The following is a 23383-nucleotide window of genomic DNA, read 5'->3' as shown; positions in this document are numbered from 1 at the left end:
GACGCTGTAGCTCTGAGGTGGCTGCATGGTGGGTGTGCAGTGTGAAAAGAAGCGATCGACTGACAGCACACACTTTGGAGGACAGCGTGTGTTCATCTTCGCCGCTCTCAAGTCAGCGTGGGGGTGGTAGCGGTGAGCTGAGCCAAAAAATAATTGACTATTCTAAATTGCCGACTACTAAATTAAAAAAAAAAAAAATTGAAAGACTACGTGCATGCAAACACTTTTCACTTCCCAGTTTGATTTTTAATGGTAACCTTCTTGCCAGTAATTTCCATGATTGTGTATGGCCCAACATAATTAGGCTCCAGCACGCCTCCTTTTCTTGTGCTTTTCCTAAATTCTTTAACAGAACTTTCTGTCCTACTTCAAAGTTGATCTTCTTGTATTGCTGCCCACTGTATTTTTTTGTATCTCTCTGTTTTGGAACTCTTTGTATTTCCTCTGCTTGCTTGAGAATTTGCTTCCAGTCACTTTCCCTTTCTTTCAATCTGTAGCTGAATATTAATACAAGTACAGTGAAATCGTTCATAACTTAAGAAAAATAATCATGTAATACTCAAAACTACATGGGGTGCACAAAGTTTAGCATAGGTCTAATTTCTCAATCGTATTAATTATAATATGGCATCGAGGAAGCAGACTTAGTTCAGCAATACATTGGTTTCCTACAAAAGTTGTATTACTGTTAGTCCCCTTTAACCTAGTCTTTAACTTGATCAGGGTTGTTGTTGGCAACACTGAGCATTCACTGCTTTTTAAGATTTTTGCAAAAAAAATGAACTAAAGGTTTGCATTTTGGGGAACTTGATGACACAACACATTTAACAATGTTTATAAACGATGCAAACTCATTTTTAACAAGAATACAAAAGTATGTCGTTTTTACTCAAAAGTGGATAATTAATATTAATGTCTGAATTGTTTTAAAAAAAATGTAAGTGATTATAGCTTCTCTTACATTAAAAAATGTAAGCTGGAACTTAATTAGCATAAACAGTTATAGTGATCTACAATTAAGTTGAATCTAATCAAGTACTAGAGAAAAGAGAAGCCTGGTCCATTTATAGTCTATGCACTTTTTGGTTCATTGTTTGAGAAGCATTCTACCAGAAGAGGTTGCTCCTCTCACATATATAGAGTTGTAGCAAAGAAACGCAGTATTTTTATAATGAAAGATACGCCACCACCAGATGGAGTATCATTTCACAGTAAGTTAGTCCAATAATATTACTAGATTCCTTAAGTTTAGAGTTTCAGCCTTTTATCAAACTAGTGCAAAAGCAAAGCATTTTGTGAGATATTAAATAGTAAAAAAAACTAGCAAGAGACTACTCAAAACAATAACTTTACTGATGTTTTCTGTGACTGTTGTTTCACACCATTTCAAATGTTTATTACCTCTCTGAAAATATGATTTTGCTTATGCACTTGCTTTAAAAGGAGGCCCCAGCACAACACCAATAATTATTAGAAAATGGATTGGAGATTTCCTTTAACCTGATTGGTCAATATGAGGTCCCTAATTAAGAACCCAAAGAAGAGGGCTTTACCATCTGATATCAGCACAGTCAGCGTTAACACATGTAGGCTAGGCTTTTTTTTTTTTTTTTTGCAAGGAATCTCCTTAGTTTTTTTTTTTTTTTAATACATTTCATGACCTAATGGTAACTTAAAAACTGAGACTTACACAAACCTGCACTAAAATGTGAATTAAAAAAGTTACCGGTTACAGGACATTACAGCGGGTCTATTACCGCGATCTCACCACCGCGTGACCCAGTACAGCGCAACCCCACCACCGCGTGACCCAGTACAGCGCAACCCCACCACCGTGTGACCCAGTACAGCGCAACCCCACCACCGCGTGACCCAGTACAGCACAACCCTACCACCATGTGACCCAGTACAGCGCAACCCCACCACCGCGTGACCCAGTACAGCGCAACCCCATCACCGTGTGACCCAATACAGCGTAATTCAACCAGATATCAATTATCTAAGAGCCATCAAATTTCATACTATTAAATAGAATTACACCTGTTAGGGGGCATCTCTGATCTTAAGTCGTAACATTATACGTAAAATATCATATAATATTAAATATAACATATTTAGATGTCACAAAAGCTTAACAATTTAACCAATGCAACACTTCCGGAATTACTAATTACTAATATATAAATAAAACTGTTGAATAAGTACAGACATTATAAATACTCGTTGAAACCCTCCTAAATAGGCAATTCATTATATCAAAAAGTCGTTATGTACAATCAAATGTCCACAATAGAATCAAAATGATACCGGCAAGTCCAATCACATTACTTGTATCAAAAAGTTGTTACAGCATAGGGTAATCCCGATCACTTCTACGTATAGAGCTTTTATGTTCACTAATTCTTTGCTTGAGCATACGTGTTGTTTTTCCTATATATGCCAAACCACAGGGGCATCGTATCATATAGATAACATTAGTTGAAGTACAGGTAATGATGTCTTTAATTGGAAATCTCTTGTCTGTTTGTATGGTATTATTACACTGAGCACAGTTGCCACATTTATAGTTCCCATTAGGTATTGGGCTTAACAGAGTTTGTGTATGAATTTTTTTCTTGGGTATAAAATTTGCATGTACCAATTTATCCCGTATATTTGGGCCTCGTTTAAAAACTACCAAAGGTAGATCTATGAACTGCGTCATTAGAGTTGAATCAGTGGATAATAAATGCCAGTGCTTATTAATAGCCATTCTGAATAGATGAAATTTTGGATTATATGTTGTGATAAATGTAACAGAAATCTTTTTGTCTTTTTTTTTAAACTTTTTTTCCCTCATTTTTCTATCTTTTCCCACTTGTAGACGTTGTGTTGATAATTAAAAGTGCCCCTTTTGTATTTCTTGATTTTCAAGATTCTTAGATTCTCATCATATTTTTCAATAGTTAATGGAATCTTCAATTTTAGTAAAATCAGGCCAAGTCTTTGTTTTAGAACATCCTCTTGTTTTTTTATTTCAATTTTAGTTTCCTGTACTTCAGCCGACACTTGTTCAATTATCAACAGCATGAGGTCAAAGGAACATCTATTGAGGATTTCTTCCCATTTTCTAATAAAGTCTTTGATGTTTTTCCCCAAAGTAGGTTCTTTCTGGATCCGAAGTCCCCAATTTGCCGTTAAAGCATTAATGTCTTGAAAAGTGTTCATTGTCAATAGCCAGTTAGATAAATAGTGAGTAAATGCAAAAATCTCAGGGTGCTAGATGACGGAAAACCAATATCAAAATAAATCAAACACCTGCACTCCCAATAAGTGTAGCTGTGGGTGCGTCAGCAGTGTGGAGTAGTGGTTAGGGCTCTGGACTCTTGACCAGAGGGTCATGGGTTCAAACCCAGCTGGGGGACACTGCTGCTGTATCCTTGAGCAAGGTACTTTACCTAGATTGCTCCAGTAAAAACCCAACTGTACAAATGGGTAATTGTATGTAAAAAAAAAAAAAAAAAGTGATATCTTGTAACAATTGTAATTGCCGAGCATAAGGGTGTCTGCTAAGAAATAAATAATAATAATAATAATATTACTTCTAACAACAGCCTAAAATTAAGCAAAGTATACAGGTAGTTAGACTGATGGACACAGTGCTACCATGATTGGACAGAACACCTACCAGAGAACTGTGCATACATTTTTGTTGAATACAATCACCATGCAGTATGTTGGATTCTGGTGCAGCTCTTAAACTTCCACACATATCAATTGACTGCAGTGGGTCTGCAAACAAATATATGAGCCTTTTTAAAAATGTACAAGGTAAATTCAGCAGAATGATTTAAATATAATTCTCTATACAACATATGCTATTCAGAGTGTGAAGCATATAGTACTGGAAAAAAATGATAACATTGTCACTTAGGCCCGTTCCTCAAAAACAGTAAGTACATGCTTTTAAAGCAGAGGGAGACGGGCTACTGTTCCTGCCTCCACCGCCAAGGGAGGAAGCAGCCTTTCCGCTGCTGGAGTGTGCCACCCCGCTGTCAGCACGTCTGCGGACAGCATTACCACCGGCAGCATTTCCGCTACCAGTGGTTCAGCGGGAGGAAGAACTCACCCCGCTGTCAGCATGCCTGGCTACTGGCAACATTGCCGCCCATGAACCCCTTGAAGTCCCTGTTCTTGGCCTGGGACTTTAAGCAAGACTTTTGGGATTTTAAGGGGGGAGGTGGCCATTGAGGCCTTGTGTGCTGCGCACAAGGGGGGAGGTATGTGGCAGTGTGCCCCGCCCATTTGTGTGTTATGTGTTATGTGTTGCGTGTGGTGTGTTAATGTTGGTGTATAGGTATTGGTGCACGGGATATAAATGGGTCTGTGTAGCACGAGTGATTTAAAATATATAGTTGTATTTAGGCACAGGGATGCATAATCACTTCACATGCAGATAAAGTATGTGAGCACGGGATTGCACAAATTTGTTCACATGCTGGGATTCAATTGAATTAATTGGTAATTGAATCCCAGCACAACAGTATATATAGATGCATGTTTTACTCACTCGGGGTTGTGTGTTCGAGAGTGGAGAACGGGAGAGAAAGAGGAGAAAATAAAAAGTAAGCACTCGAACGATACTTGTTTAGTGTTGTCCACTGTCTGTTTTGTTTGTCTATTTATTTCTGTTTTGTTCAAACCTTTTATTTTCTATGCCACAGCTTCTCAGTTTCACCCACCAGGACTGCCTGTCTGTGTGTTTCTTTCTGGCCTGACGCCACCTCTACAGCCAGCCTGTTCACAGGGACCTATGCATGGTAGCAAGGTAAAGTATTATAAAGCACAGTATAAACACAGGAAAAGCATGGCAAACGTTAGGTTACTTACTGTAACCCTGGTTCCCTGAAAGAGAAGACGACCACCAACAACATGACGTATGGTATATGCCTGCCTATTGGTAGGTATTTTCTGAGCTCTCTAGTGGTGAGCTTAGCCTAAAAATAATTGGATATGCCAAATTGGGAGAAAATAATAAAATAATTGGCGATTACTACATTTATTAAAAAAAAATACATCATACTGAGGAAGCCATTTCTCTTTTTGCATTGAACCCGTTAGGGCAACCGATGGTTGTATACCAGAGCTGTCGCGAGGGAGAAGGAATGGCAGCATACAAGGGACCAATGGTTACCGGTGTGAGTGTGCAACCTCAAGGACCCTCGTGCCTGTTGAATGCAAGGAAGGATCTACCACATTCAAGAGGTAGAACTTGTAGAATGTATGCGACGTAGCCCAGCTAGCCGTCGTACATATATCGGACAGCAAGGCCCCTCTGAAGAGGGCCCAAGATGTAGCCAACCCTCGAGTAGAGTGCGTAGCTATTCTCCCAGGTGGGGGTAAGCCAGCACTGTCATACACTGCAGAGACTGTGTCCGCAATCCAATGCGACAGTCGCTGCTTTGAGAGGGGCTGTCCTAGGATCCGTATACCGTGACAGACAAAGAGCTGGTCAGTATAACACAGAGCTCTTGTCCTATCCATGTAACACCTCAGTGCCCGCACCGGGCAGAGGAAATTCAATCTCCTATCCTCCTCCGAAGCAAACGGAAGTGTATGTAAAGACTCCAATTCCACAAACTGATTCATGTGGAAGGTCACCTTGGGGAGGAAAACAGAGTTTGTACGCAGTGACACCCTGCTGCCATCGTCCCAAATACACATACAGGAGCTGTGCGCTGACAGCGCCTGCAGCTCACTGACCCGCTTTGTGGAGGTGATAGCCAAGAGGAAGGCTGTCTTCATGGACAGATGCTTCAACTCTATGGAGTGTATGGGCTCAAACGGGACCTTCGTGAGAGCCTCCAGTACAATATCAAGGCTCCATTCGGGGAGAACAACCCTTCTGGGAGGGCATAACAGCCGAGCATCGCTCAGGAAACAGGTTGCTAAGCAATGTGCACCTTGAGATACTGAATCTACAGGGGCATGGCAGGCAGAGATAGCTGCTAAATACACCTTTAATGTGGAAGGTGACCTACCAGTATCAAGCAGATCCTGCAGAAACTGCAAGATAACCGGCATGGGACAAGAAATTGGGTCATGACTTCTAGTCAGACACCAATTCTGGAAAAACTTATAGGTGTACAGCGACCTAGTGGAGTCTGCCCTAGCGCTCTGCAGAGTACCTACAACCGTGTCTGAGAGCCCTAGGGCTGTCCAGCGGTCCCATTCAGGGGCCAGACCCATAATTGGAACCTGCCAGGTTCCGGATGCCAGAGAGTGCCTCTCGTCTGACTGAGGAGATCCAGGCGAAGCGGGATATCCCAGGGCCGGCCTTGTATGATTCTCATGGGCCATCTAGGGGCCACTAGGAGAACTGTCACTTTCTCTAACCGGACCTTCTCCAAGAAGGCTGGGAGCAACGGTACTGGCGGGAACACGCAAAGGGGGCTAGGGCTTCGATTCCGAGTGGACCGCTGAAGCGGTGGAGGGAATACCACAAGGGGAAATATGTCGTCTCCGCCAAGGCGAAGAGATCGACCTGCGCCACCATGCGTCGCCCGTAGGGACAGCAGGTTCCACTGTGCCCAAATCAGGAGCCAGGCGATGCGATGCAACCCCGGGGACCGGATGCCGCCCTAGTGGTTGACATACACCACCACTGATGTGTTGTCTGTTCGGACCAGCACGTGCAACACTGGAAGAATGCTGGAGAGCCAGGAAAACAGCCTGCAGCTCCAGCATATTTATGTGCAGGGCTGTCCAACGGACTAAGGTTACTAAGCACCGAGCGCGCTGCGTGCACCAAGCGTTGAGTGCACCAGGTACCATGTACCATGTGCACCAGAAAAAAGAAACAAGGACCAGGGGTCACACATGGAGATTAGATAAAGTGGCATTCAGAACAGAAAATAAGAGGCACTTTTTTTACACAAAGCATTGTGAGAGTCTGGAACCAACTCTCCTGTAATGCTGTTGAAGATGACACCCTGGGATTCTACAAGAAGCTGCTTGATGAGATTCTGGGATCAATAAGTTACTAACAACCAAACTTATGTTCTTATGTATGCACTGAGGCACTATACACACCAAGGGCAATGAGCACCGTGCGCAACAGGTGCACTAAGCACCAAGTGCACTGGGAAATGAGTGCACTGAGCACCGCATGCACCGAGGCACCGAAGTACCAAGGGCTGATCGTGCACCGAGGCACCGAAGTACCAAGGGCTGATCATGCACCGAGGTACCGAAGCACTGGGGGGCAGCTGAGGCAGCGGTGCCTACCCTAACCACGTGGAGTAACATGTCTGGTCAGAGCGTAGCCAGGGGACACACAGGCCAAAGCTGCAGCGGGCGAATCTGTGGACGGAGTACAATGCAATAATAAAATTACAACAATGTTACAGGGGAGCACACTGCTGTTGTTGCTGATTTTTCGAAGGCCCGACACACTGAGGTGGGCGGGCCAGGGCAGCTGGCGAGGTCTATTCTACAGTGGATCTGGAAAAATACAGCCTGTGGAGGACAAGGCTTACTGTTGTTTTTTTTACCTAGCTGCTGCACAATGCTGGCAAGCGGGATACCGCGTGTGCACTGCAGATGTGCCAGCAAGGCAGCAAGTAACAATATATATATATATATATATATATATATATATATATATATATATATATATATATATATTAAAACTGCCACTTAGCAGCCAGCTGAGTCGCTCGACAGCGGGGGTATGGCAGAGTCTAGTCCCGGTGGAGGACGTGCTCCCACACGAGTGAAAGGCTGTAAAGGACAACAACACTCACTCCTTAAAATGAATACTGCACAGGCAGTCGACTCACTTACCACAGATAGGAAAGCAGCAGCCTGCAACGCAACCGTGCAGGTTGCTGAGGAAGAAAGAAAGAAAAAAGAAAAAGGCTAAATCAGGAGTCACTGATTCTGTGAAAGAGACAAGCCAGCTTTCAGCCTGAATGGCAAGGGAACTGCAGTAGACTCAAAGCTCTTTTTCACAATACACTCAGATACCAACATAGAAGGTCTTACATTACCATCTTGAGAGGCAAAAAGAGAAATTGCTTCCTCAGTATGACGGTTTTAATCCCTCGTTGGGCGGGGCCGAGGGCATCATTCCAGGGAGGGGCTTATCGGCAGCTCTGGTATAGAGAGCTCAGAAAATACCTACCAATAGGCAGGCGTATCCCATACGTAATGTTGTTGGTGGTCGTCTTTGAATTGAAAGGGAACTGCATATTACTGTGCAAATATACCATGATAAACTTCATTGAGGGATATTTCAAGTGCATTTTGTAATATCTTCACTAAATACATCTTAATAAGCTTTTCAAGACTATGGTGCAAAGTGCTTTAGTTTTGAGATCTGACATTTAAATGGTTCCATTTTCAGGAAGTACAGTATGCCAATTGAAAACTCCCGCCTACAACCACAACAGAAATCCCAGATAGAAACCAAAAGGGCTGAACCCAGTCTTTAAACAAATGATAGTCTACGTGGCATTTTGTCTTAGCTCTGACTGCAAAGAAAACAAAAACATACCAAAATAGGCGTTCCCTGCACTCCTAGGCTGTGGCACAGATAAAGACATTAACTGAAACGTTTCTCTACTTGATTTATTCTTATAACAGTTGCAGGGGAGCAGCATGCCAACAAAAAAAGGAATTCATGCTGCTAGTTTAAAAGTACCACTTACATATGCTAATGTGTCATCACAGCACCTTTTACGGCAGTATTTTGCACTGTTGTCAAACTATGTTTGATAAAGTGCTAGTTGTTGTTGCTGTGCTAGTTATTTTTAATAAAGAAGTAGTAGTTTTTACTGTAAAAAATATATTTTTTACCTGAAAAGGAATACAGATATAGCTTGTTCTGTTACACTTAAACCAGCAACAAATTTTGTCCGGGGAGAAATTCTTTAGGAACATCCTCAGATCCAGTAGCATCAACAACCTGAACACATTGGTATTTAAGCTCACAGAATATCCTTCTTACTCAGAAAACATTTCAAATGACATTCCTAACCCAAAAGTTCATGCTGTCAAAGCACCGCCCTTGATATTTCTGTGGTATTTTTCACTGGACAAATTGATAACCTACAGCTAGCATAGATTCATATACGGTAATAGCGTGTTATGCAGAAGTAAACTGGGACATTAATGGGGGAGATTTTTCTCCTCGAGAGTGAGATCGGGATAGCAGTGATGAATGCGTTACTCTCCCACTGAATGCTGGAGACTTGGCAGGTCTGCTGATGAATTGTAGCCCAAATAAGTTTGTCATTATATAAGCTAAATTGATGTAGAGCCAGTAATCCCACAGGGGCTGCACATCAAATGACATGCAAGCATGCAGAATGGAAATGAGATGTTGCTGCAGCTAAGATGAAAACAGGGAAACTAAAATTATAGTTTATAAAAGCAATCCCCTCCCTTTATTTTGGTGGAGCTTCAGTCTTTAGTAGTGCGGGAAAGTTCTGCAGTTCATGATTTTATTTGGCCTGTAACATGATAGCTGCACATAAAATATGAGTTTGAAAATGCATGAGGTAAAAAAAAAAATCTGCAAGAGTGGAGGGAGATAAGAGAAAGAGTGTGTGGAGCCAAGGCAAGAACAGGCTCGATTTATTACAGGTGAGATGTAATTGTAAATGACTCTGCAGCTGATGCATAGTTCACACACCCTAGTCTCTGTAAGTCGCCTTGGGTAAGGCGTCTGCTAAATAAACAAATAATAATAATAATAATAGCATTAAGTTTGTGTTTTCCAAATTATTTAAGTAGCCGACACATGTAACCTTGTGTGCTTGTTATCTGTTACTGATATGTAATTTTTTTTTTATGTCACCACATAGAATTGCAACAAATAAGGTTTTGAAATCTAGGTTCTGGAGGAAGGACTGTCCTTTACACACATCACATCATCTCATTTCCGTCAGCCAGAGAACATAAAGAAGCAAGCGTTCCTCTTTGTGTTTGATTGATTGGCACTCTCCGCCCTCCACCCTTAAACCCTTGGGTCTACTGCCCCCCATGTAGTCAAGTGGTGGACCGTCAAACCAAAAGGGTTTCAGGCAATTAATGCTGTCATTTCACATAATCATCAATATAAAGTCCTATTTAAAATGTCAGTGTTGAGGGGTTTATTCTGAATGAATGAATAGTGTAATATATGGACACTCATCCATAAATACACAAATAATAATATCTTAGCAAACTGAAGAAACCTCTTGCTCCAGTGTTCAGTGTCCATGTGTCACATGTACACTCCCGAGACTGACGTTGGGGATGGAGAACTACTTCCAAGTACATTTTGCTGAAGCATGTGTAAACGTGTTCACACCAAAGAGCTGCTGACAGCACATCACTACCCTGACCATTAACAGAAGAATGTGAATGGTGTTGTACCACATTTGAAATACTGTGTAAAAAACTACGAAAGTGCATTGAAGCTTGGTACTGATTGCATAGCAAATAAGAAAAGCAAAACAAAAAAAAACTGTATTAAATACTGTATTAACTGTATACTGTATTATTATTAGCCTTTTATTTACCAGTTTTGTAGAATTGAACAGGATTGTCTTTGCAGTAAAAACATTATGCTTTTCCATAGAAAAAAACACTTCCATTTTAGTTTGTTAATTCAGACTACAGTAGGAACAGCACAATGGCAAGTCTATTTCTAACCCAGGCTGTTTAGAATAAGCAAAAGCACAGATCATACTGATTTGGCCTATTGACAATGGAATTTATATTTTTTGCAGTCATTGATTTTCCATTTCAAATAGTTATTGCTAGTCTTACCTGATAATGTGTAGGATATAAGGGAAGTACATTTTGACATTAGATGGCACTGTGTCAACCTTCATATATTTGAAAGCTGGTAAATAGATTAGGATATATAGTTTAATTCTATCTATCTATCTATCTATCTATCTATCTATCTATCTATCTATCTATCTATCTATCTATCTATCTTTCTCAACTTTCTGTAACTGCTAAAATTACAGCTGGATATATTTTGTTGATATTTGCCAATACATCCAAATAGGTTGACAGACATTAACAGTGTTTTATTCTGCTTTCATTCTCAAATTGATTATGTAAAACAGAATCAAAGCTAACTAGAGAGGTGTTGAAAAATTAGAACAGAAAATGTTCCTGTTGTTTTGTATGCATTTATAGTGCTTTACCAGCCATAAGTTTATATCAGGTATATTGGTACAGTCTGTTAGGGAACATGAAAGGGTAGGACAATATTAGAATCCTCAAGTCTAGCTACATTGTTCAGAACTTTCAGTTAATGGCTGAAACAACCCCCTTTGGAATGTCAATGTTAGTCATGGGTATTTTGCTTGATGTTCCTGTCTGCAGACACACAGGCTTGGAGAAAGAGTCACTTTACTTTATAACTAAAAAGGGGGATTAGATATCAGGTCTGTCTCTTCTCCAAGCTACTAGAGGGAGAAAACCTTAGAGATCCATAGGCATGCAAGTAAAAATGAATGTAAATGAACAAGATATATGTTGTAATTGTGTCTGTTGTGCACAGTAATAAAAATATATCTTAATGTCTCATGAGATCCAACATATCTTTTCAACAAGGGTTCCAGTGGGAAGCAACATTACATCAAGCATTATATAAAATAATGCTGTAAATTAGAAAATGATTCAATACCATCAGCCAATCAGCGTCCAGCTCTAGCAGGCGTCTATCACAGAGAAAATGCCTGCTGGAATGTCACAGCATCGACTGTGAATCAAAATGTTTAATTTTGACGTGCCGTAATGAAAGCTCAGTTCACAATGAAAATAATAACAATAACACTGAAAAGCAAATACATATAAATACTGTATATTTGTTCTCTTTTGATGACTAAAGTTATGCAGTTAAGGGAAACTGGCATGTTGATTCTACTCTCTACATTTTTGAGAAGCGGTTTTATTTGTAATAACATTTTTTGGAAATTTCTGAGCAGCATTAAAAAAAAAGAAAAGTCAGATAAATAAGTGACATGTGGCCTGCTGTAGTGTGTTAGTTCTGCCAGGAATGTTTCTGATGGCAAAACAAATCAGACTCAGGGGAATCTACCATGATGTGCCTCTTTCAAGGTCTGTTTGAACATATTTAACACTGATTTGAATCTATGTATATTGTGGTAAAATATGGGGGAAGATTGGCCAATCCATTGTGTCTATCCATTGTACCGGTGATCATGTGGGTAAAGGTAGTCCTAACCAATAGATAGAGATGTCGGGAATACAGTTCCCCACAGGCACTGTGCTAGGTATTGGAGCAGTAGGGATAATCACATGGCGTTGATAATGATGGACACCTGCCTGCTATATAACAAGCATGAGTACTTTGTACGGGTTGTCTGTGTCAAGGGTAAGACCTGAAAGATAGACCAGAAGTGACAATCCGTTTAAGGTACTGTGTGTTGTACTCATTGAAGAATGAAACTTAGCCATCTGACGAATAGACGGGTGAAGAAGTTTAGTTAGTGCTCCTTTACGAAGGGAAGATTTTGTTTGGTTTACTTTGTTTTGTTTCATTTGATTGAAGCCAGTGACCTTCTGCGAAGGGATGCAGCAAAAAAAAAACATACAGGCACTGTACTGTTTAAACTTCACTTTGTGGTGTGGACTACTTATTTATAAAACAGGAAAGATCTCAAAATAGTGACAAAGTCGCCCCATTAACAACACATTTGTCAATATATATATATAGTAAATATGGACTGGAGAGGAGGGCTATAGTAGAAAATTATTGACCCAAGGGAAGACTATTGTTACCGACAGGGGGCTATAATGCCTGAAGCTGCAGATGCCAATGGCAAAATTGAAATGTCCCAGGAGCGAAAGAAGGTCCTGTTTTGAAATGGTGCGGCTGATCTGGATGGATTGAATGAGGGAGCAAATGCGTTCCAGTTTGTTGTTTGACGTAACTGACTTGTTGTTTTTTTTGTTCTTTTATTTAAACACTGTGAAGTGAATGCAAGCTCCCGGCTGTTTTGTAAATAAAGACACTAAACATGCACTAAAGTGCATGTATTAAAGGTTACAGTATTAAATAGGTATGCTTCTCAAATATTCCAGACCTGTCTGAGCTCAAATTTTGTCTTAACAAAAGCAGTTACTTCTCAAATCATGTGCTCATTCTTCTTTTTTAAATATCAGTATTATAGTTTCCTGTTCAACGTTCACATTCAAGTTACCATAATAATAGAGTGAGGCAGGAGAAATGTATGTTCCAGTTGCCACGTTCCAATTCATTTTGGCATTCAGTGTATATCATTAAGACGTGTATTTTCTTTGAAGCCTGGCTGCATATGCACTGCAACAAACGGATAGCATTTTTGCAGGCAGCCACGTCACCTACCCGACCCATACAATCTGCACAGGAAAAAAATCCCTGTCATTTCAGTTTATATGCTATAATCCTTATTTACAGGCATCTTTCTGTATAATTCATTATTGCAAATATTTAGACACGTTTGTTTTTTTGGTTTGTTTTTGGCATCTCCAGCAAGTTTTTTTTTTTTTCATCTCCAGCAAACATTGTATTATCATGAGATAATTAATTGAGGACTCAATGGTGACTTGAATATGTCAATAAAACCATGCTGTTGAAGTACAGTAAAACCATCTATGAGGTACGCTTAAGAGTGAAAATTGTTATTGTTAAAATACATAATTTAAAAAATAATATATATATATATATATATATATATATATATATATATATATATATATATATATATTTTTTTTTTATATAAAGCCTAGGCTATGCTGATGTCATGGCAACAACTGATTCAAATTAGAACTGGTTATGGAAACCTAATGCCAACGTTTATTAGTATCAGATGGATGTGCAGGGAATGCAATAAAATAACAGACAGCACTATTAAACAAAACATATGCTGCAAATTTTAAAAGCTGTATTAAAAGTTTAAAGTACAAACTGACCGGCTTTTATTGTAGCTTTGGCTAGTGCTTAAGTTTAAATAGACGAGGTGATTTCCAATTCAGAAAAAAGGTAGCAGTAAATCAGAACATTTTACTTGCAGCCCAATCCTAAATGTATTCCATGTTTGTTAAGATGGAGTGAAATGCATCTGGCTTCCAATAACTATCACTAATGAATAACCAGACCATTATTTCAAATGTCCTTGAGAATTCTTTGCATCTTAATTTTTTATTCTATTAGTATCTTCTATGTCTTTTCTATTCATTTTGAGTCATTTTCACTCCTTTTTAATTTCCTTGTAGACCTTTTTCCCCATGGTACACTGTTGTCCATAATACTAGAAATACTGAAGCAGAATTTGTTTGCAAAAGTAATTATCAATACAACTAGAACAGGCAGTCCTCCAAATCGGTAAGAAGTGTAAAGAGAAGCGACATAAATGTATATGGTTGGTTTCACAGACCCTAATTATCACTCATCTTGGACTAACTAATGCTATTTCAGGTAAAGTAGCCCAAGACTAGTGCTAATCAGGGTGAGTGAAACCAGCACTACTAGCCAGGCTGAAGGAGTGTTCCACCATCACAGCATGCACATTTCATCACATTTTTCCTTGACTTAAGAAAAAATGCTATTCCCTTAATATACAACAGGAGGAGGTAGAGAACGGCAGACAGGGTTGTGAGGAAACCACCCACATAAAAAGGTATATCATAGTGTAACCACACTGAAGTGTAACAAAGATATGTTAAAGAACAAGCAGTTCGGTATGGTTAAAGCGTTGTAAGCAGCTAAATTATAGTGCAGATTAACTTGATAAGCAGGGGTCAAAATCATTTTGAAAACTAGTGGTGACTGTTTAGTAGTGTAGCACCAGAATGCCTACTGGTGCTAAATTATCAAACCCCTCCCTAATCAAGCCCCTCTCCCCTTGCTCTTCAATAAGTTTTTAGTGTTTTGTGGATAAGTTCGAGTGGGTCTTGTGACTAGTCCAGACCCAATGAGAAACTATCATCATCTGTGGTTGCTAAGGAATAAAAAATAAATAAATAAAAACATAAACTGGCACCAGTGTTAAGACGGTGATGGATTTTTAAAAAATAAACAGCTAATCTATTGAACTATTCTTGAGTTTCTATGAAACAATGTTGCAAAGTAACATTTGCTGGACTTTTTCCTTTTGGTCTCTAAAACAAGACCACATTCCCAGTTAAACTATGTTAAAGTCATGGGGGAGTGTCCCATTCTTTTAGGCAAGGGTGGCTGATTTTGGAAACAAAACATTGAGTGGTTTCTAATATCCTGTGGAAGGTGTTCATCTTGCAGTGGTTAAATCCGGGGAGAAACCCACCTTATTTAAAAAGCCTTTGTGTATTTGATTGTGCTTTATGTTACATCCCTGATATTCCAATCAGAATGCATTGCATTAAGTCGCGAGTCATTTTTCATTCTTTTGGGGGGAGGCGGCCCCAGAGAGCTGCTGAACCACATCTGAACTATGTTAAAAACACTGTGATTTTAATAGGGCACTCCTATTAAACTGCAAACTACAACAATCAGGGGCCATCTGGGTACATTTTACACTTCTAAAGCTATCTTTAAAAGCATCTTCAGACACAATAAGAAGAGGCATGAAAGCATACAAAATATAGAACAAAATAAACACAGCAAAGAGAACAATGTAGTTTGAAGACATTCTTTTAAGCAATTACAAAGGGATAGGCATATTTTCAGAGAGGAATCATTTTAACCAGATACAACTTGCAATAAACTGCTCTGAACAATCATTAATCAATAAATAAATAAAAAAATAGTTCCTTTAGTTTTAGACCATTACAATTATTTTATTTTTATCATTTATATTTTTCTTTTGCATAAAAAAGAGCCACAAGTCTTTTATGAAGATCAAGCTTTTGTAAGGTTTCATTTACATGTGTAAAATAGCTGGGAAACCTACATTAGGTATGAAAATAGAAGCTCTTCGAATGAGGTAATAATAGACACTTCAAACCAGATACAAAAAGACAAATCAGAAGAATACAGCATGTATTTCCTTTAACCTGGTAGTATTTATGTGAGAGTCATGATTGCATTTGCCTTGAGCTCTATGATCTTTTGAGGTATATCTATGTAAATAACTCTGTGTTTATGAATCCCATGCGCATGTCCATTCTTGACTTTTCCTAAATATATGTATTAGATATCCTAATGGCGTTTGAGTGGCAGATTTGCAAAAAATAACAATTTTATAAGCACCTCCTACCTATAACTGCCAGACACGTCATCTTGACACTTTTTTTTTTATAGCCTAAAATTATTTTAGTATACAAGCCAACCCCCACTCCCTTCCTAGCCCGCATGGAAGTATGTATTTCAATGGGATGTGGGGGTGGTGTGGTCTGGCTGTAATTCAGTGAAACTGTGTCTGTGTTTATATCACAGCTCCTGGATGTAAACAAATCTGGGATTTTTTTTTTTTATACATATAGACAATGTCACGGAATCATTTTGATTTGAGAGAAATTAGAAGCATTTGCCCTGGCAACGAGGGCAACAAGGATTTGCCCACAACAATGGAGGTGCTGCTGTTTCCCCACAGAAGCACTGTGCTGCAGAGTCACTCAACAGAAATGGTAACATTATTATTATTATTATTATTATTATTATTATTATTATTATTATTATTATTATTATTATTATTATATGTTATGTAGCTGACACTACATAATATCCAGGAGCGACTTGCAAGTTCAATGAGGAGGATGTGTCAGATGGCATTCTTAAAGAATTCTGCTATATGCATTTATAGCCTTTCATGTTTCCATTTAAATACGGTGTTTCTGCTATGCAAATGTTAGATATGATGTTCATGAATAAAACTTTTGAGTTGCATCTGATAGTTTGTCTTTCATTTTCATATCGAAGCTGTTTAATAATGTAAATGTCAAATTGACGTACGTGACGGTTCTAGGTAGTCAGAAAATATGGCGGTTCTAGTGTTAAATAGATACTTTATACCAGCGTTTCTCAAATGCAGCCACCATGGGAGCATTCAGCCAACAGCGTCATTTTGTACAGCCACAGCAGCTCCCAAGTAGCCCACCATCAACTCCTTAATCAGCGCCGCTATGCTACTTAGTGCCCTATCTATTCATAGCAGTGAAAACCGCTATAGATGTGTTCTGTAGCATATAAAATATACTCAGTAGCTGCACATAATACATTTTTCAATGTCTAACAATGTTTACCTTCAGGTGGACATAGACGGCAACGCAAAGCAGATGATTATGCAGCGCCGTGCTGAAGATGCAGCGCGAGTAAGTTGGGAGAAACGTCATGTCGGCTGTTAATGTCTCGCGTATGCTGGGAAGTCCTACTCTGGTGGAGGCAAGCCCCTCACCTACTGTCAGGTGGTAACAATAGATGCATCCAACTCGGGTTGGGGTGCGGTCTGGGCAGACAGAGGAGTCCACAGATCCTGGTACTGCACATAAATGCACTGGAGCTGCGAGTAGTCCATCTCGCTCTCCAGCACTTCCTCCCAGTGCTCCAGAGGAGACATGTCCTTGTATGCATGGGCAACATCACTGTGGTAGCATATGTCAACCACCAGGGAGGACTTCGGTTCCCGGGATTGCACCACATAGCATTTCAGCTGCTGATCTAGGCAAAGAGGCACTTGCTGTCCCTCCGGGTTGTTCATCTCCTGGGAGTGGTGAATTGGGCGGCGGACCTTCTCTCCAGGGAGGGTCTTCACCCGTCAGAATGACGACTGACTCCAACTTGGGAATGGTTCGGGAGGACCCGAGTCAATCTCTTTGTCACAGCAAAGACGACTCATTGTCCCCTATGGTTCTCCCTCCACCGCTCTGGCAGTCTACTAGGCGTCGACACCCTAGCGTACAAGTGGCCCAGAATGCTTTTATACGCATTCCCTCCGATACCGTTGCTCCCGGCCTTCCTAGAGAAAGTTCGGAGAGAAGAAGCAATAGTTCTCCTCGTGGCCCCCAGATGGCCCAGGAGAATCTGGTTTGCGAACCTTTGCCAGCTACTGCAAGGCCAGCCCTGGGAGATCCCACTGCACATGGATCTCCTCAGTCAGGTGAGCGGCACTCTCTGGCACCCAGAACCGTCCAGACTCTAACTATGGGTCTGGCCCCTGAACGGGACCATCTGTCTGCCTTAGGACTCTCAGACGTGGTACTCAGTACATTGCAGAATGCTAGGGCATCCTCTACGAGGGCACTTTATGCCTATAAGTGGAGATATTTTCAGAAGTGGTGTATGACCAGAGGACATGACCCCATTTATTGCCCTATAGCAAATATCCTACAGTTTCTGCAAGATCTGTTCGAGGAGGGCAGGTCCACCTCTACGCTGAAAGCGTACCTGGCAGCTATATCTGCATGTAATGTCCCCATTGACTCAGTTTCCCCGGGTGCTTATATCCTGGCGACCCATTTTCTAGAAAGGACGTCCTCCCCGAGTGGAGTCTAGACGTGGTATTGGAGGCTCTCACTAAGGCCCCGTTTGAGCCTATACATTCCATAGAGTTGAAATATCTCTCTATTAAGACAGCCTTTTTGTCAGCCATCAACTCAGCTAAGCGAGTCAGTGAGCTACAGGCTCTGTCAGTGCACAGTGCCTGTATGTGTATTTGGGATGATGGAAACAGGGTATCGTTGCTCACAAACCCAGTTTTCCTCCTTAAGGTGGTTAAGGCTTTCCACTTGAATCAATCAGTGGAACTAGAGGCTTTACCCCTCTTTTTGCTTTGGAGGAGGATCGGAGATTGAATTTCATCTGCCCAGTTCGGGCATTGAGATGTTATGTGGATTGGATGAGAGCATTGCATCAGACTGATCAGCTCTTCATCTGTCATGGTGAAAGGACCCTGGGTCAAGCCCTCTCGAAACAGACTGTCCCACTGGATTGTGGATACAGTTTCGACTGTATATATTGCTGCCAGCCTACCCCCCTCCTTATAGATGCCTCATTAACTGATATCTGTGCTGCGGCTAGCTGGGCAACTCCCTATACATTCACCAGGAAATACCGACTCAATGTGGTAGATCCATCCATGCCTTCATTAGGTACAAGAGTCCTTGAGGTTGCACATTCACACCACAGAAATTAGTTCAGTGGTAGCGCAATGTCCCTCATCTACTGTCTGCTCACGCTCCCTCGTGACGGCTTTGATATACTTTCCCAAAAGTATTGTTGTTGGTCGTCTTCGAATTGAAAGGAAACATTAGATTACGGATGTAACCCTGGTTCCCTAAAAGAGAAGACGACCAACAAACCTTGCGAGGTAGCATCAATCGCATTTGCGGGTTTGATGCAAAAGAGATCGTGGTCTCCACGGAATGACTACTCCCCGGAAGAGCCTATCAGCAGCTTTGATATAAAATGCTCAGTAAATACCTGACCTGTGGCAGGCATAACCCAAAGGTGTTGTTGTTGGTCATCTTCTCTTTCGGAGAACCAGGGTTACATCTGTAACCTATCGTTTCCCCCCAAGGGTTGCATGTTGCCAGCAACCCGTATTATGAGGTCCAGTGCTCTACATCATTAACTATGTTAGGTTTAAGGCCTTGTGGTAGCCCCTAGAGACCCACCTGCTCTGAAATTAGTTAACCATCTGTCCATGTGAACCCTTTTTAATGAATGAAAACAAATAGGTGAATACAAATATTAGTCAAATAGACAAATGTTTAAGCAAATGCATTCATAAACTGTCACTTTCCATTGCTGGAACCTTACTCTTAACTAATGAAAGCATCTGTTTTTACATCCTTATGAAACACCCTGTATATAGTACCTCCTTATTCCAATCTTGTTTGAGCCAAGTTAACGATCTTGGCAGGGGGACCACAGGGAATGCTGCATTGGCCTTTGCATTCCACAGGGAGGAAAATCATCAGGGGATCACATAATGGTTAAGCAATCCCTATTTGTCAGACAACCAAACAGTCCAGGTGGGGACTTCCTAGCTAGTGCTTTTAGGGTTCTGGTCTTTGGTAACATTCACTTCTTAGGTTTGAATGGGTGAAAAGAGATGGTTGACTTAAAAATGTGAAAGTAGTTTGCCTGTTAATAATTTGGGAAACAGCACTATATGCATACAGTAGATTATTTTCATGCCAATATCAAGCAATATCAAAGATTTGATTTTGTTTTATTGTGGACCATTTATCATTCTTTCTAATCCCTTTGTCCTAGTTGATATTTGTGACTGTAATCTGTTTACTTAAATGCAAAAGCAAGAAGACAGGATGAGGTGTGTCAACGCAGTGTCCCAGGCTAAGCAGGGAGAATGGATCAGATGGGAGAATGTGGAACAGCGTACAATTGGCTGGTGAGACCTGTGGACAATGGAACAGAGGAGGATCAGCTTCCTAATCAGGTCCACATATGACGTTCTTCCATCACCGCAGAACCTGAATGTGTGTGTAGGGGAGAACCCTGCATGTCCTTTGTTCATCACCGGGTACCCTGAAGCACATTCTTACAGGATGTAAGGTGGCTTTGAGCCTGGGCCACTTCACTTGGCATCATGACCGGGTGCTGTGATGCTTGGAATTAGCTCTGGAAGAACAGCGTAATAAGATCAACATCTTGCTGCCAATATCAGCAATAGCTAGTACACAGAGAACGACATTTCTCCGTCCAGGAGAGCAACCAACAGAAAAGGTCATTAGAACTAAGATTCACCTGGGGCAATTGGAAACTGCTAGAGAAAGGAGAATGCAGTCAGATCTTGGCCAGCTCCTTATTATCCCCACCAAGATTGCTACAACTATGCTTCGACCTTAGCTGATAGAGCTAACAGTGTCATGGGAGGATTCTGTGGATGAAGAAACTCTGGTATGCTGAGTTAGCCGCCAAGGTGTAACAGCAGGGTTGGAGAGTCTGGGTTTATCCAGTAGAGGTGGGTTGTCAGGAATTTGTCGCACACTCCATGACCCGGCTTCTTAGAGATATTTAATTCAGTGGACAGGGATTGCGGTGTATAGTGAAGGCTCTGTCTGAGGCAAAGAGAAGTAGCAACTGGATCTGGTTGAGGAGAAAAGAGACCTCAATTAAGAGGTGATGGAGGAAGTCAACATCAATGAAAAGGAAAGGATGGTTAAGGTGAGCGATGGAGGAAGTTAACATCAATGAAAAGGAATAGATTGCTAAGGTAAGTAAACTGGGCTGGGTTGGGTGGGGGGTGGAGGGGAGTGTTGCTGGGACACCAGCATCACTGTTGAGACACCGAAGACAGGAGGTGCCCACCTAATTACCCAAGACAGTTGCCATACTGAGGCCCTAGGGAGGCCGCATTATGGTTCATCCCTATAGCCAGCATCGCTGCCACTGTGTGTGCTGATGTGCTAGGGAGGCCGAAAATAGGCTGATCTCTGGAGCCAGCACTACACTTCAGCCATGAGCACGTTACCTGGTGGAGGAAAAGTGCTGAAGGCTCATATATTACAAAAAGTTACATCTTGGCTGGTCCCCACCACTACTATCTAATTTTCCCTTGACGAAAGCCGAGTCCAATTTTAGCATGAAGTAAACAAGGATTAAAAAACAACCTGCAATTAACCATTGAGAAAACAATCGATAGAAATCTTCAATGACTTTGCAAAATCATTAAACTATTTAGTCATTTTATTATTTTCAGGTGGATGCAAGAGTTTGATTTCATGCATCCACCCTTCACCATTTCTAACTTTCCACTGCAAGCTGCAGGGACCACGTAGATGTAAGGGTGAACTGTTCGTATAGGTCAGCATCAACAAAGCAGTCCTCCAGGGATGCATTATCTTGGCCCATATGTTAAACATATGTGTGGAAAACATCATAGAAGAGCAAAGAGATACATCTGCTGGAATTATGATTTCCAGACAAACCATAAACCATGCTCGCTATGTGGATGATATGAACAGAGGCCCACATGTTGTTGGATACTGGTGCACTCACAATCTCAACAGCAACTGTAGGAGACAATTTTCTCCATGAAACTAAAGTGAACAACTGCCCCCCGGATTGTCTCTGGGGCATGTTTTTGCCACAGCTTGGTTATAGTCAATCTGGGCACTCCTATGTGGCTACCAACAAATATTACGTGTCTTATTTACATTGCAAGCACTTTGAGACTTTAAGCTGAAACAGAAACCACTGCTGATGGATTGTCAAAGCCTCTGTCTAATGGAATGTGTCTGGAAAGGGAGAGAGAGAGAGAGAGAGAGAGAGAGAGAGAGAGAGAGAGAGAGAGAGAGAGAGAGAGAGAGAGAGAGAGAGAGAGAGAGATTGTGCCACTGTTCCACGTTTGTGAAGGCAACAGCATGTTAAGCGAAGTGTCCTTCTACTTTAAATCACGAAGATTAAAACGGTGAAATAATGTCTTATTTTTGGATTATATTTTTCTAATCCTTCCAAAAATGTGCCGGCAAAAAAAAAAAAAAAAGATAAATGTAAAGCTAGTATGTTAGACCCATACTTTATGTTATGGATTGAATTTTGCATATTTTGTTCATCTCTACAAATGGACATTATGTAATTGTAACCCAGCCACTGTACACATACATTAATGAGGATAATCCTTATAACCCTGTTCAGTGTTTACCAAAAATGCATATACTACGTTGTCTGTATCGAGCAGATATGTTTTCTTTAACATAATCAGAATTGTTTTGAAATATTATTCATATACCATGATCATTTGTCATATGGGGAATAAAAACTTTTACTCATTTTCTTGGAGAAAGAGCATTTGTCTTACGTGCATCAAAGTGTATAAGAATTAAAATAACTATTGTGTGTATTTTTAAAACTGTGAAGTATATTTACTATACATTTTCAACTAAATAATAAAAGAGTATCTGTTGCATAAAAGTAGCAGCATAATAACCCTAATTATCAAAAGTACTATTATTTACTTCAATATGCAGGGAATGATGATACCTTTAAAAAAATCTGTTTGTGCTCATTTCACTGCTCTTATTGAGAGGTGCCTGAACAGTATTATGTGCTTACTTTCTCTACATTATGTAAAAAAAAACATCCTTTTAAACCAATAATTACTGTAACTACTGCTTTGTGTCTGTGGTTTAGGGTTTTTTTGCCACATAGAGAGAGTTCTAAGTGATACTGTACAGCTCTTGCAGAATGTTAGCGTGTTTATTGTCATACAGCTCGAATTGATACAGGAGACAATCCCTGTTTTCTCTCTCTACATCAGATCCATCACTTCATAATTCACATTCATAAGAGATGTCTGAAACTGATAACATTAGGCTACTCTCACTTTCACTGTCGCTGTCATTCATACTGGCAGATGCAAGGAGCCTGAGGTCACATTCTTCTGGCCCCACACCAGGAAATGGAGATCGCCCTCTGTGTATTTCCGGGTATTATTTGATTCATTGTATC

Source organism: Acipenser ruthenus, chromosome 3 (assembly GCF_902713425.1).
Source record: "Acipenser ruthenus chromosome 3, fAciRut3.2 maternal haplotype, whole genome shotgun sequence".
In the NCBI taxonomy this organism is placed as follows: domain Eukaryota; kingdom Metazoa; phylum Chordata; class Actinopteri; order Acipenseriformes; family Acipenseridae; genus Acipenser; species Acipenser ruthenus.
Note: the sequence above shows the minus strand (reverse complement) of the source record.